Source organism: Camelina sativa, chromosome 15 (assembly GCF_030686135.1).
Source record: "Camelina sativa cultivar CO46 ecotype springtype chromosome 15, ASM3068613v1".
In the NCBI taxonomy this organism is placed as follows: domain Eukaryota; kingdom Viridiplantae; phylum Streptophyta; class Magnoliopsida; order Brassicales; family Brassicaceae; genus Camelina; species Camelina sativa.
This window is the reverse complement of record NC_141894.1, coordinates 27,904,596-27,919,161: the sequence shown is the minus strand read 5'-3', so window position 1 is coordinate 27,919,161 and position 14,566 is coordinate 27,904,596. Positions and strand designations below refer to the sequence as shown.

Below are 14,566 nucleotides of genomic sequence, written 5' to 3'. Positions count from 1 at the left end.
AAAACAATGATTTTTCACTAACTTTGATCATGATTACCGGATCGAACTTACCTCGGATAGAAGTACTGTTTGTTACTGCTTCTTACTTGTAGAAAGATCTTTCCAACTACACCAAAAGCATGATCTGGTTCCTTTAGATCCGATAGGAAACGGATCACCAAAACCACTACTTAACATTGTTTATGCATTCCTCTTCTTCACTAAAACCCACTTTGGTGTCATAAATTACGAACTCAGTAACCAATAGAGGCATATTCAATAGAATATATCATATATCCATGAAGGATTTGCCTTACTTCAATGAAGCCAGTGCTAAACGGTGAAAACGAGATGTCCAACTCTTCTACCCGCTTAACGTGATCCCGAAAGGAAATAGAAAACACAACGTCAACTCTTGCTCGCTAAACGATGGCAATGAAGGACTGAAAACAAGTTGGTCTGATGCTTTAGCTTTCGAGTTTGCAGTGAAATGAAACGACTAGAGGTAGAAGGAGATATATACACCTATATATATGTATGTACGTGCACACAGCCACGTAAATTTTACAATCAAAGTTGCTGGGCCCTTAGTGGGCTGGATAGGGTCTCACATCGAAATGATCTCATTGCAGACTTGTTGGGAGAGGTGTTTGAGTGGTTGTCAGGAGCTGTTCAGCGCAGGCTCCGGTTATGTCGCTCTTGGCGGCAGAGGTGCAACACCAGCTGCTACAGTTCTAGGAGGTCATTCGTAGTACATGTTGAAAATATTTGCTTCATATGGGCTTATTTGGTCTGAACTAGAAACTAGGCCTATATTAATGTGTAGCCCATACAGGACTCGGGTTGTGTAGTCTACAAGGGTAAACCGACATAAGCTCTAGTGTTTCACTATATAAAGGAAGCTAGGGTTGAAGAAACAAGACATGCGCTAACGCAGGCACAGAAGAAGCTAGTTGTACGCTGGCAGCATCTGCTGGGCACAACGTAGGGCGCTGTGCAGGGCAAATGCAGAGACGCAGGGTGAAGTGTAGAGAGCATGTGCAGGGCATCGTACATGTAGCTTGAAGCTGTGGGCAGAACCATGATAAAGGAGCAGAAGCTTGGCTGGGGTCGAAGGGCTGAGAGCCCGACATAACCTTGTCTAGGTTTAAGGTGTTTTTAGGATACTCTTATGAGAGACGTAGGTGGAGCTGCTTCTCTAGGGATCTGGATGTGTTTCAGGGTTATACATAGAGGGGAGAGATGAACCAGAGAGAGGAGAAGAAGAAAAACTAGATCTATTATGTGTTTTCTTCTTCAGGTTTTTTTGTAGTTGTTACTCTTTAAGCTTGTATATGAAACACTAGTATAAACCTTGAGTGATTGATAGTGGATATTTATTGGAGAAGGTTCCCACACGAGATGTACGCTCTGCATGAGGGGAACTCGTTAAATCTCTGTGCTATGTTTATGTTATGCAAACTGATTTGTGAAGTAGACGAGAAGTATGGGCAGAGTCGCGGTACAAGATTCACTACAGAGGTGAATCAGGGTTTGCGATTCTCAACAGTACAATTGTATGATAGTTGAGATGCTTGGGATTAGTACGATCTCACTCTCTAGTGTTGTTGAGCCCACTAAGGTGGATGATTGAAGGAAGAGGCTGGAACGCAACTTCCATTCTCTCAAGTGTCCCGAGGAGTATTAGGTGGACATAGGGGTTCATTACCTTGTGGATAGTGCCCGATTGTGGTTGAGCTCAATGGCTGACAGGAGGGTACAGAGTGAGATGTCGTGGGGTAACGTCATGGAGGAGTTCAACCGCAAGTACTTTTCTTGAGAGGCATTAGACCATATGGAGATGTATTTCTTTTAGCTGACACAGGGAGTGTGTCGGTTTGTGAGTTGGATGTGGATTTTGGCTCTTGGTGTATGGTCCGAGCGATGGAGTCTAAGGATTCTTAGGTCAGGTGGTTCATGAGGGTGCTTCGTGAGAACTTGAGGGTCCATTGTAGAGGGAGGAATTACACTATAAGAGCGGAGTTCATGGATTCCAAACCTGAGACCAAGGACGACCTTAAGGAGCAGGCCATGTTGGTTAGCCCAACCGTTATATTACAGGAGACGTCGGAGAAGCTCGCTCCTAGCAAAGGAAGCAAGCCAGCACATGGACATAAAAGGAAGTTTAAGGACACTTCGGGTATCAGGAAATGTGGGTGATGGTGTTTTAGGTGCAGACGCATGGATCACAGGTTGGCGGACTGTCCCAAGAAGGGTGGCACGCAAGAATATCTTCAATCATGTTATCATTGTGGGGATGAGGGGCATATCAAGCCATTTTGTCCTAAGTTGAGGCAGATGACAGAGGTAGTGGTGCAACCGACGGGAGGACCGGGTGCCCAACCCGGAGTTTTTAGCTTTTGGTTTTCTTTCAGTTATGTAATTTCGTTTCAGAGTTGTAAACGATTATTGCATTTGAGGTTTTATTTAAATAGAGTTTATTTTGGTTTGACTGTGTGTCATGTATGTTGACGTTTATGCGGTTCACAAAATGGAAAGTTTTATGAATAGTTATAACTTGTTTATTTCTGGAAATAATATTTGTGATCACCCAAAGTGGTTAAGAGGTTTTAAAGTGTGGCTTAAGGGTGGCCAGGGTGGTGGTGATAGTCCGAGAGGGAATATGTTTGTTGGTAGGACAAAACAATGTTTTACACATATCACGGGGATGGTCCTGGTTGAGTAAATGCTTATAGTCATTATGACTGTATGCTTTAAGGGTGGGAGTTCATGAACAACTCATGAGTAGATCAGGGTTATCCTGAGGGGAAGGGGGTTCCTTAGATAACGACAGCTCGAGGGGTGTGGTCCTGAGAGTGGCAGATGAGATGGAGATTCTCCATAGGGGATGTGGGTTCCATAGATACTAATAGGTGAAGGGGCTGCGGTCCTTAGGGTGGCAGAGGAGATGGAGGTTCTCCTGGTACCGATATCTCGAGGGTGACGACTTGAGGGTGAGATGATATGATCGAAGATGGGGGCTCTAAGAGTGAGATCAGTATGTCTCAAAGACGGGTGATATGAGATTGAGATCGGTCTGACTCGAAGGTTACAACTTAAGAGCAGATGAATTGGGGTTGGCCGGGAGGGTCAGGATTGTGCTGGCCCGGGGGCCAGAGTTGTATTGACCAGTGGGGTCGGTTGATTGTATGTATCGTTGTGATGGTGGTTGGAGGTGTTTAGTGGATAGGTATTGGTGGTTCTAGATTTCAGGGCAAAACTATTTTTAGGGGGAAATTTTATCATTCCAAACCCAATTTACGGTGGGTGTCAATCGATACCAAGGAGGATGTCGGTCAACACCACTAAACTGGGTGTTTCTCAGTTTGTTTCGAAATTGCTCCGTTTAACTTTGTTTAGGTTTGGAGAGAAACCTAAGTCTTTTAAAGGCTCAGCAAGCCTCTTTTTTTTGCCCTAGTTCTGTTTGTTGCTTCTGGGAGAGAAAGAGAAAGAGAGAGAACTGTTGTAAGTTTGATCCTCAGAGCAAAGGAAGCTTTGAGGAGGTTTAAGAGGAGCAGAAGGGTCTGTTTTGGTGGTTGTCAAGGAGAGTAGAGTTATGTTTCGTGGTTGTTGGTGTGAGGGAGGTTGTTGTGGTGTTGTTCCTTATCTCGTTCGTCCTAAATCTATTTCTAAATCAAGGTGAGTGCATGACCATGGCTTATAGGAGCAATTAGGGTTTGTACGATTTTTTTTTTTTTTGATTGTATGAATGATTCCCTTATATTTTATGTGCTTTTGTGGTGATTGTGTGGCCATGTGTAGCTGTTCTTGGATGTGTCATCATGGGAGATGATGTGGTGGAGTTTTAGGGTTGATTGATGGTGGAGATCATCAACGGAGGTGTTGCAGAGTTGTAGTGTCGATTGACACACCATCTGATGTCGCGAAAGGAAATCGTGTTGCAGAAGTGGTGCAGTCTTGTGGTGGTGTCGACCGACAGCAGTATCCTGTGAATGAAGTTCTGGTTTATGATTGTCTGGTCTGGCTGTTTTTGTGTTGTTTCTTGTGTATAACCTTAATTGTTTGTGTGTATAGCCTAGTAGATGGAATGATTGTCTCACTAAGTAATTGTGATAATACACAACAGAGATCATATTTGTACGACACCATTCTCGGAAATTTCAGATATGTAATGGTCAAACACATCACAAGGAGATATGCCCTTTTGAGGAGATTGTGATGTAGGTTTATTTCTTTCTTTTATTAAAGTGTGTATCAAGGTTTTCAGTCAATGTAAACAAACCATTTATCTGAAGTTTTCAATAAATCTAATTTTTAGATCTCGCGGACGTCCAATGTGAAGGCAGATTGTTTAGTCCGTTCTTCTAGAATGCTTGTGTTAGAAACGCTTTTTGTAAACAACTTTCCTCCAGTTTGGGCAACCAATCAAAGAGTTTTATATTAATTAATGTTAGGTTGAAAAAAAAAAAGAAAAAAAACACATTTTCATGTAAAAGAATAAAACATTTTTATAAATGTTTAAATTTTTGTTTTTACATTTTTATCAATTATAAATATAGATAGACCCTTTTATTAGGTGCTTGCCACTGGAGGTGCTCTATCTATCCAATCATCTCAAACACTTAGCAAAGGAAAAAATCTAAAATCGTGTGCCAATTTCTGATTTTATACATATGTATGCGCCTATGTATATTCATTAAAGTCCCCTAACATACACCATCGGTTACTTTTTTTCACTCCAATTCGACTTAATCTTTCCCATACGGCTCCCCTCTTACTAGCATCTGGATCTCCGTACACACAAGAGAGAAAAAAAAATTCTACTCCAAACTGCACCTGCATATCAATCAGGTTTTTATCAAAAACTGAAAGTCCAACTGGATACTATTCTTCCAAAAGAGAGCTAACCCTCCACTTTTACCAATCGGATCCACCATGAACATTCTATCATAGCCTAATAAACATTGTACATCAAACAAACTATCTCTATTCTTCATGGTTTCCATTAAGAACACAATCTCAGGGAACTGATTTTTCCGCAGATCCTTGAGATGTTGAATTGCCAAGTCTTGAGACCGTCCCAAGCCTTGGCAATTCCAGCTAAATATGCTCATTAACCATGGGGCGGTCCCTCCTTTGGGACCACCTCTTTAGGGTTCAGTTTGGTTGATTTTGCAGCACTGTTACCCCCATATTCTGCTTTTCTCTTCTCTTAAGTTCCCATTACTAATCCCATTTGCAGATCTTGAACCCCACCAATAAATTCTGTATTTTTTTGTTTCGGCTTTCTCATACTTTTTTGTGGTCTTTTCCTCTGTTTTTCTCTTTTAGAACTAGTGCCGGAAGAACCAGCCTCATAGAAGCCAGTCCTGTAACCCGTTGCACCATCTTGGAAGGGTTGGGATAAAGCGAGAAAGGAACCCGACTCTTCAAAAGAGTTATTCTGATAGTCACTCACCAACCAGTTTCTATCTGGATGTGCCTTTATTGCTGAAGCCATCAACTTTGGGACTGGTGAATCTGTAGACCTCAAACACGCTGGTACCACCTCCTTAGAATAATCAAAGACCAATCATTTATCTTTGTTAACATTTTGGTGAACAATCGGAGCTTCTTCCAAACGTAGGATTGACTTACTAGCTATTGGATCTTTCTCCACTTCACTGATTGATTTCTTGATTCTTTCAGTTTTGACATGCCAATCTTCATTGTTGTTAACCATTAGATATTAACGCATTCCTTCTAGCACCTCCTAAGCAATCTTTTGTCTATCAGTGGTTGGATCTATACCCACCTGATCCTCTCTCAAAACTCCATACAAAGGATCATTCTCTTTGAGGAAAGGCACTTTAATGACTTTGGGATTGTAACCCCTATTCTTTTTGCCTCAGCTATTGCTTCAGTTCTCTTTAACAACACAGGACAGAGCATGTTCTCATGAGTGAGCCTTTGACACTCATAGCACCGTTTCTGAATCTTTTAATATGGGAACCTTATAGTTGTGGATTCTCCATTACGCAAGTTAATGACTTTTGATCTTCGTAGGGGTCTTGCCACATAAAATAGTATTTTAACTCTGACAAAAGCTTGCACCTGGGTTTTATCTGGATTGAAAGCTACTTCTTTGACTTCCCCAAGGAGCTCTCCTAGAGCTGTGATAGCTTTTGCAGTATAGTAATTGATCAGGAAGTTCCATATTTGAACCCATATCGGAATGAATTGCAGATAATTGGTTGGAGGTTCCTCATACCACCTATCAACAACAATCGACCAATCATTGTTCGTGTGAGAACCCTTAGCTAAAACTTCCAGCTGATCATGTTCTGAATCAAAGATAAAATGGAATTTCTCATTGGAAAGAGCGACACCCTGCATCCTTCCCTGTTTTTGTCATTTTATAGGCATACCGCGGATTAGGTTCTTCATTGGTTGACAAGCTCGGTTAAGCATTCTCCCAACTAAACCGATAGTGTTTCTTTCCATCGACATGTATTCTGGTAGATCGGGCCTCTGACAAGGTAGATCTTATTCTTCTTCTATGACGAACAAGAGAGAGAAGAAGAAAGAGAGAGTTTGTTAGGATTGGAAAAATCTTTCTTCATTCAATTGAACTGTACATTTTACATGTGAGTTGTATTATATACAAATATCTATTCTGAGTTAACCAGCTAACCAACAAAGTTAACCAACTAATTAATTTAAACCAAGAGCACTCTCAATAGTCCCCCTCAAGATGAGACGTATATATATTATGGAGACTCATCTTGGATTTGAGATGTTCAATTTGATGAGGAAACAACGGCTTGGTGAGTATGTCAGCCACTTGGTCTTCAGTATCGACATGTAGAAGCTTGATAAGACCCTTGTCCAGCTTCTCACGAACGGTGTGACAATCCACCTCGATATGTTTTGTGCGTTCGTGGAACACAGGGTTAGTGGCGATATAGATTGCTGCTGTACTATCTGAAAAGAGAACCGGAACAGATGGTGATTTGATTCTCAAATCAGACAACAGAGTAGTAATCCACATCATTTCACAAGAAGCAAGAGCCAAAGCTCTATACTCTGCTTCTGCAGAAGAGCGAGAAATAGTTTGTTGCTTCTTGGAACGCCAAAAGATAAGAGACGAACCCAGGAACATGGTAAAACCAGTAGTAGAACGTCTGCTATCTCGACAACCGGCATAATCCGAATCAGCAAAGGCTTTAAGAGTGAGATCCGAATCCGCCGATTAAAAGACACCTTGGCCAATGGTGCTTTTGATGTACTGCAGAACTTGATACACAGCTGTAAGATGAGATGTGCGAGGAGCAGAAGAAAACTGGCACAGCTTATTCACAGCAAAAGTTATATCTGGGCGAGTGATGGTCATATACATTAACCGACCAACAAGACTTCGATACATCTCCTTGTCATGAAGAATAGTACCATCAGTTTTGGATAACTTGAGACTCAGGATCATAGGGACATTCATTGGTTTACAAGCCAACATACCAGAAGATGTAAGAAGCTCAAGAGCATATTTCCTTTGACAAATAGAGATGCCAGAAGTGTTGCGAGCAATCTCCAAACCCTGAAAATATTTCAAAGGTCCAAGCTCACGCAACTTGAAACTCTATATCAAAGCCTCTGTTAGTTGGCGAGCACCAGTTTCAGAAGTACTGGCAATGACAATGTCATCCACGTACACAAGAACAGCAAGAAAATCAAAACCACGGCTGGTAGTGAACAATGTGTGATCACCATGTCCTTTAGTAAAACCCAACCAAAGAGACTCTGAAAATTTCAGGAACCATTGACGAGATGCCTGTTTAAGACCGTAAATAGACTTCTTCAAACGACAAACAGCATTCTTAGGCATAGAGTCCCCCTTAATTTCTGCATACCCTTCTGGTAATCTTATATAGATATCTTCATCCAAATCACCATTCAAGAAAGCATTGGAGATGTCAAGTTGAGTCAAGAACCACTTCTTTGAGGCTGAAACTTTGAGTAACAATTTCACTGTGACCATCTTTGCAACTAGTGAAAAAGTCTCATTGTAGTCTAAACCTGCTTTCTGAGTATACCCCTTAGCAACCAAACGTGCTTTATAGCGTTCAAGACTACCATCTGCATAAAATTTCAACGTGAACACCCATTTGCATCCAGTCACTTTCTTACCTGGGGGCAAACTAGTGACATCCCAAGTATTAGTGCGCTCCATAGCACCTATCTCCTTATCAACAGCTTCACACCATTCCTTGGATTTCCTTGCCTCAGCATATGATTGAGGGATTGGAATTTGAGTGATGTTATTTATATAACACTTATAAGATGGTGAAAGTTGTGAATAAGAGAGAAAAGAGGAAATAGGATGAACAATATCACTGTCAAGAGAGTTACAATGATAATCATTCAAATGAGCTGGTGGTTTCTTTATTTGCGAAGTAGAAATTTGTGGTGAAAGTGAAGAGGATGGAGAAATTTGAGGTGGGGAAAGAGAGGAGGAATCCAGAATACCTGAAGACAAAGAATCCATTGGTGTGAAACCTGCATTTTGAACATCAAGCTTCTTAGGATCTGCCAATGGAAAGATATCCTCAATAAACTCCAAATGTCTAGATATATATGTCATGTTACTCTCCATATCCATGACTTTATACCCTTTGTATCCAGCAGTATAACCCAGAAAAATGCAAGCCCTTGCCCGAGGTTGAAATTTGTGCCTTTGTTTTGGAGAGGTAGATGCGTAGCACAAATAACCAAACGATCTGATGCGAGTAAAGTCAGGCAGCTTACTAGAAAGAACCTCGTATGGAGTTTTGTTGGAAAGCAACTGAGATGGTGTCCGATTGATAAGAAAAACCGCAGTCAAGATGCAATCCCCCCAAAGAGTCAATGGCACATTCAACTGAAAGAACAAAGACCTTGCTACATTCAGTATGTGCTGGTGTTTACGCTCCACAACTGAGTTATGTTCAGGAGTTTATGGGCAAGAATGGTATGAAATGATTCCTTGATCTTGATAAAACTTAGTGAATTGTAATTCCTTTGCATTATCTGATCTAACACTCTTCACTTTGGAATTATATTGTGTTTCTACCAATTTGATGAAAGCAGGAAACACGGTTAGAACATCACTTTTGTTCTTGAGCAAATAAACCCATGTTGCCCTAGAGTGATCATCAACTATAGTTAAAAAATATCTATATCCTTCAACTGTTTCCACTGAAAAGGGTCCCCAAACATCAATGTGCAACAACTGAAAATTCTCATTACAAATGTTGTTTTCAGAGGGAAAAGATAACTTCTTCTGCTTAGCCAAATGACAAATATGGCAATAAGCATGCTTCTTATTCTTGTGTCTAGTAGTGCCCAAAACTTCAGAGATAACATCCAGTCTTGTGTAAGAAGGATGACCAAGCCTCTTGTGCCATACACTGACATCCACCACTGCATTGACTGAAACTGAGGAGAAGTCTGTGTCCAACACATAGATTTTCCGAATACGTCGACCTTTACCAATCATCACCCCCTTGGTAGGATCCTGTATTTCACAACAAGTAGGATCAAAGATCACTCTAGAACCTATATCAGATGTTAAAGAGCAGATACTGATCAAACTTAGACGGAACTCAGGAATAAACAAAACATTGGTAAGGAGAATGTCCTTGTTCAACCTAACCATGCCCACTCCACTGATCTTAATATGCTGACCATTTGGCACATTCACAAAACTCTCCATAGATGTGTCTAAAGAGACAAAAACATCTTTCTCATGTGACACATGGTGAGTTGCACACTTGCACCAGAATCAATCACCCATGTGCCATTTGACAAAATGTGTTTAGAAACCGCCAATATGCCAATAAAAGAGTAAACTGTGTTAGAGAAAGAGATACCAGGGTGATCTAAAGCCGATTGGGAATTACTTGCTGCAGCTGGAGTAACAACTGGAGTCGAGGATTGAAGCTGTGAACTGAAAAGGGCAATGATGTTCTGGAGTTGGTCTTTAGAGAGATTACCAATCATGCCTTCAATCGACTGCTTCTCTGGCATAGGAGACAAAGAAACTTGAGCAGCAACGGGTTGTACACCTTGAGGTTTATGAGTTTTCTCACCAAACTTCCCTTTTGGAGTGAATCCCGGTGGAAAGCCATGTTTACGACAACAACGTTCTGCAATATGTCCCACTCTGTTGCAAAAAGAACAAATTGGTCTACCCTTGTTTGGACCATTCTGAACATATAATATATCAGGAGCAGGAGAGAGAGCAGGAACCGAAGGTGATTGAGAGACTTGAAAAGCAGTAGGTGGAGTGACAGTAGTGAAAACCTTCTGACTATCATCCTAATCCAAAATCTTATAAACTTCAACAAGTGGAGGAAGAGCTTTCTTGGCAATGATCTGTCTGCGAACGATAGCATAGGATTCATTTAAACCAGCCAAGAACTTAATTGTCTTAGCTCTCTCTGCCTTCAAATGCAGACGAGCAGCTTTACCACAGACACAGGGATCATCCGGCTCCTCTGAACCATCAAGTTGATCCCACAGCGTCTTCAAACGAGTATAATACTCTGACAAGGACAAAGAACCTTGACGCAGATCCTGAATCTCCTGAGTAATATTATCTGTGCGTGGAAGGTTTGTCAAATGATAACGACCATAGAGATCACGCCATATATCTGTAGCATCGTTCATACGCAGTATGCTACGATAAATCCGAGGAGAAACAGAGTTAAGCAACCATGCTTTGACCATACTGTTACATCTAGACCATAGATCAAAGTTTGGATCTGTAACAAGAGGCCTAGGCAAAGAACCATCGATAAATTTTATCTTATTCTTTGCATCTAGTGAAATACGCATCGCATAACTCCAGTCATCATAGTTCTTTTCCTTTAAACAAAGAGAGATGATGTTCAAACCTGGATGATATGCGCTATGTAGAAAGAAGGGTGAATGAGATGGATCAACGATCGCGGATGATGCAACAACTCGCGAGACCCCAGAAACCTGAGAATCGGTCACTGGTGGTGAGATCGGAGAAGAATCATTGACATCAGAGGTGGATCGTGTTGATTTGCGAGCAGCAGAACTTGTAGAAGCCTTCGATCGAGCTTGTTTCCGATTCGCACGAACTGCAGTCACCATTGAGACGAAGATGAGAGCTCGAAACTTGAGAAATCAGATCGAAATCGAAGAAAAATTGAGCTCAGATGGCTCTGATACCATATGACGAACACAAGAGAGAAGAAGAAAGAGAAAGTTTGTTAGGATTGGAAAAATCTTTCTTCATTCAATTGAACTATACATTTTACATGTGAGTTGTATTATATACAAATGTCTATTCTGAGTTAACCAGCTAACCAACAAAGTTAACCAATTAATTAATTTAAACCAAGAGCACTCTCAATATCTTCTTCTAGAGACATCGCCATAAGAGCTTTATACATAGCTGACGACATGGTTAAGAGCTTCCGAGTCTAAAACCCACTAAACCTTAGACTTTTTGCCGAGAAAGCTCCAAAGAGTAAGAGGGGTATCACGAGATGAACAATCTTCCACTTTGAATGCCAAGAACTAGTTGCACAAACTCTAAAAACTTTTGGGGATTTGGATTAAAAGTATCTCGAAAAGGTGTAAAACGGCTGAAATCGACTTTAGAGAAAGAGTTTTCTGGTATGTGGTTCTATTCTAAACCTAGTGAGAGCAGCACTCTCCCATCGGTCATTCTGTTCGGATGTGTTTTAATTTTTTAATAAAAATCAAAAAAAAAAAGTTTTAATCGGGGTAAATCAGAGACCTGTATCTCTCTGCCCACATCATTTTAGATATTGGGAGACACCTAACGTGTCAAAAGTTGATTGGTCTCGTTTTGTTTTGTTTTTTTTCTCATTCTCTTTGCTTGTTTCTCTCTATCTCTTTGGACGAAACCAGGAAAGCATGAATGATTTTTCAAAATCGAGTAGAACAACCCAATCAATTTTTCTTTTGATGAGTCTCTTTTTTTTTTACTCTCACAAAATTTGATTCTTTTATTCTCAGATTTTGATTTTCCCATTACAAGATCCGACCTTTTTTGTTTCTTTTGTTCTGATTCAATTGAAACAAATCTGATTTTGTTGAGGTTGTTGTGTTCATAGGTACGTGAAGAGAATCTATGGTTATCTTATGACCGTGAAGATCAAAGGGCTTTACCAACGCGTATGGATTCCACATATGCTAGTGATTCGGTTATGATGAGATTGGATTCCAATTTCAAGATGGTACCAGCGAGCCAGATTTATCACTAACAAAATTGTTGGAGGAGGTGTTTAATAACCAGAGCTAGAGCTATAAAATCACTTGCAGTGGGAGAATTGGAGGCTAGGAATCTCAAGTATTGAAGCACTGGGACTGAAGCCATTCTCATGGGTATCTTAGTCGAAGAGAACGGTGGTAAGAGGGATCGTGGGGAGAAGTAGTGGCATAGGAGCAGCAGAGATACGAAGAGCAACCGTTTTTGCATACCAGGTATGTTCTTGAGCAACCGTTAACTGATTAAGCTTGTTTAATCTGGTTTTCTAATGATCGAGCTAGATGGCTCTTAAAGCTACTGAGAGAGATGTTTATGAGTTCTTCTCCAAAGCGGGCAAGGTTAGGGACTTTGTTCCTTTCTACTTTGTGTTTGATTTCTCTTTCTGATTGTGCTTGTTAAGGCCGTAGAAAGGTATTAACATTGCTCCATGACTGTCATTGACCATTGATCAGAAAATGAAGTTCTTGTCTCTAACAGTAGTATATGAAATGGCTAGTTTGCTTCCAATTATTTAGTAATGTTGGCTACTTTGTTTGGGATAGAAACGCTTTGGTATGTCATATTCTGCATATTCAGTTTTCTTCAAGAACTCGATCCTGTTTTTTTGTACATTGTACAAAGCTTAGTTAAACAAGTCTTGATTTGTCTCTTGTTTTGGTTAGTCATTGGGTTCATTATTGTGAACATAAAAACTTTTCGAAATTAATTAACTCTTGGGTTTGTGATTGTTGTGCAATGAGAGGATGTTTGAGAGTTAGATGAAAAATGGTTTTGGTTTGTTTGATTGTTGTTTCTCTAATTTTTTTAAAAAATTTGACACCCAAGGATGACTAATGGGAGGACAAAAAATAAAAACAAGGGTGTGAAGATTTAAACTTAGATTAATATTATTTTTAATATTATTAAAAGTTATTACCACTCATTTGAGAATGTGGAATGGCCATGATCTGAAAGACACTAGTTGAGAAAGAATGTCTTAAGCCAAAAAAAGGGATATTGAGTTGAAAGGTAGTGGATGGATGACCTTTTAATTTTCTTTGTATTTTCTGCTCCTATTCAAGCAAAACCAAGATTTTAAAATAAACAGGGTGTGGGCTTAGAAAAATCTTGTTGAATTAGTGTCTCTTATCCATCCAAAAAATATCTTTGTCGGAAAAACAATTTTTTTTTCTTCATTTTTCACCAATATACTCCTTTGTTCTGTATAATTTGGTCTTTCAATCCGATTCCCTTCTGTTTAATCAAGATCTTCAAAGCTTTCTTCAGGCTCCGATCCTTGCTGCAAATCCTTCTTTTTCCCTAAATCACCTTGCAAGTCTTCAGGTATGTCTTCCTCGATAGATAACATGATTAAGGCTATGTCGCTAGAAGAAGTAAATGAGCCTTTTCATTTGCCGGACCTACCACAATTTTCTTCGAGGATACAAACTCATTGAGCTTAATGGGTAGAATCCTCAACCCAGACTGCCAAAACGGGTCAGATATCGTTTTGGATATGCCAAGGAAATGGCTCATCTACGATCGTGTTAGGGGAGTGGCTCTCTCAAAAGACAAATTCCAACTCATCTTCAAATATAAACAGGATTTGGAAAAGATTCTCAATTTGGGGGTACATACGTATAACCAATGGTCACTGGTCATGGATCGTTGGGTAGAAAATCCTCGGCCAGAGTATCTCCAATCACTTCAAATCTGGGTTCAAATTTGTAACATACCGGTTAATCATCACACGAAGGAAGCGATCACCGTATTTGCTGAATTTGCAGGACCAGTTCTTCAAGTCGATTACGATCCATCAATCTCTCAGAATAAGGAGTTTGTTAGGGCTGAGATACTTTTCGATGTCACGAAATCACTTCGAAGATCCAAAGTGCTAGTTCTACCTTCTGGTGAAGCTGTTACAATCCTATATGATTATGAAAGGATCCAGAAGTGATGTTACTTCTGCCAGCGCCTTACACATGAACGAGAAAAGTGCCCTTTGTTTCTTCAGAAGATTAAAGATTTTAAACAACAAGGTACACATAACTTAGTCCATGATCGATCCACGATTTTAGTTTCATTCAACTCCCCGGTTCTGATATTCAAGCTAACCCAATTCTGGACCCTACAATCGAGAAGGATACCAATACAGTTCTTCCCATGCTGTCTGATGATCCCACTGATATCCAATATGCTACAACCGGGCAGATTTATCACGGAACAGAAGCTCCTATCTCTCCCGAGGTTCATTCTCTACCCTCTCCAAGGACTATTCCTGATCCAGAAAACTTGTACGAACTTCGATTGGAATCATCATATGTC

The 14,566-nt window shown here is 40.3% G+C and overlaps 1 pseudogene; it reads right to left on the bottom strand.

The window, feature by feature from the left end:
• Nucleotides 1-9,714: 9,714 nt before the first annotated feature.
• Nucleotides 9,715-11,223, bottom strand: LOC104748787 (uncharacterized; annotated as a pseudogene).
• Between the last annotated feature and the right edge of the window lie 3,343 nt (nucleotides 11,224-14,566).